We start from the raw sequence: 1518 nt of genomic DNA, 5'->3' as shown, positions 1-1518 counted from the left end.
GGAGAAAGCGGGGCGTTGTTTGAAGGCAGAAGGGCTTAAGCACAGCACCTCTTTGTCCTATTCCCCAACTTGATAGCAGATGCTGCTTTAGCTGTGAGCCAGCTCCTTCACACATCTTTCTCAGTTTCTTCATTGGCTATCTTGAGGTCTAATTACACAAATGGCCCACCTACTGATTTCAGAGAGCATGATCAAGACCAGTATTTGAAAAAGGTCTTTGAGTCTGGGCTCAGCCTAGAGACACACAATGGTAAGTATTGTTTCTACTGCAGACAAACGCAAGAACCTGACTCAATGCTATTAATCAGTGCTGACTGGCTATCTTCACTGTGAAACTAATTCACAAACAGTAGGACTTGATTCCTATAGTAATTTTGAATTTGGAAAAAAATTAAACAAAACCCTGCTCAAACACATCCTTTTCTCTTAGGAGAAAGCCCACAAAATTCAGCAAAGCTTTGAAGCAAAATAGAATTGGTTTTCTACTGTTTAGCAAAAATAGAGCATTTAGGGAAAATATATACCCTCCCTTTTTTGGTCAGTCCTAGCACTGGTATTGCAACCTTCTGGTGAGGTACTAACTGCATTGTGATTTGAGAAAGCCAGTTGAGCCCTGGCCCTGATCAAATTGTACTCCCTGCAAGGAGTGCTGTGGAGTTCCACCTTCCTGCAAGTCCTCCTCACCAGGTCTGGGTACGGCAGAGGCAGCATGGAGACACCACCTCTGGGATCTCCAGCAGCCCCCCACTGCCCACAGGGATCCCACATGCAGACGATCCTGGTGCTTTCCCTGCTTTCCACTTCTTGAGAAATCACATTGGTACATCACAGTGCAAGTAGTGCTGTCTTTCCAGCTGTAAACAAATGCCCAAATAAAAGCTTTTACTGAGGATTTCCATCTCTGCTTCATAAAAACCTTTTCCAGTGATAGAAATCCTGTCTAATCCATTTTTACAGATGGGAGAAGTGAGATGCCAGTGAGAAGTGACTCAACTGAGCTCATGAAGCAAAGTGTCAGCAGGACTAGAAATAAAACCCATGTCTTTAGTCCCACGGTGCCACCTTGTCCTTCTCCTTCACAGTCTGGCGGCTGCATGGAGGTTCACTCACAGTGACTGTTGACATCTAGTGCACTGTATACCACAAAACAAGTAAAAAATGAAGAACCATTTGAGATGAAGAAAAAAAAAATACTGCAAGAAAAGTTAATATTCCTTTCAGACAAAGTAAGGTTTTTGAGAGGCTTATCCTCTCCCTGTTAACTACAGACAGACCATAGGGAAGTGAGGGATTGAGAGGTAAGTGGGATGAGTGCCCTTCATTGAAAGCAAAGACTAATAGCTGGATAAGGTCTGCTCTGAAAGTTGCACTGCCCATTGCCTGTTGCAATGTGGGTGACCTCTCAGAGATGGCCATAAACCAGAAGGTAAAGTTGTGTCAAAATCCTGGGCACATGGTAGCATTATTCACAATGAACTCTGCCAAAAATGTGTCACAAACTCTCAGACATGTTTTTAA

This window comes from Cariama cristata, unplaced genomic scaffold (assembly GCF_000690535.1).
Source record: "Cariama cristata isolate BGI_N322 unplaced genomic scaffold, ASM69053v1 scaffold544, whole genome shotgun sequence".
NCBI classification, from domain to species: domain Eukaryota; kingdom Metazoa; phylum Chordata; class Aves; order Cariamiformes; family Cariamidae; genus Cariama; species Cariama cristata.
Note: the sequence above shows the minus strand (reverse complement) of the source record.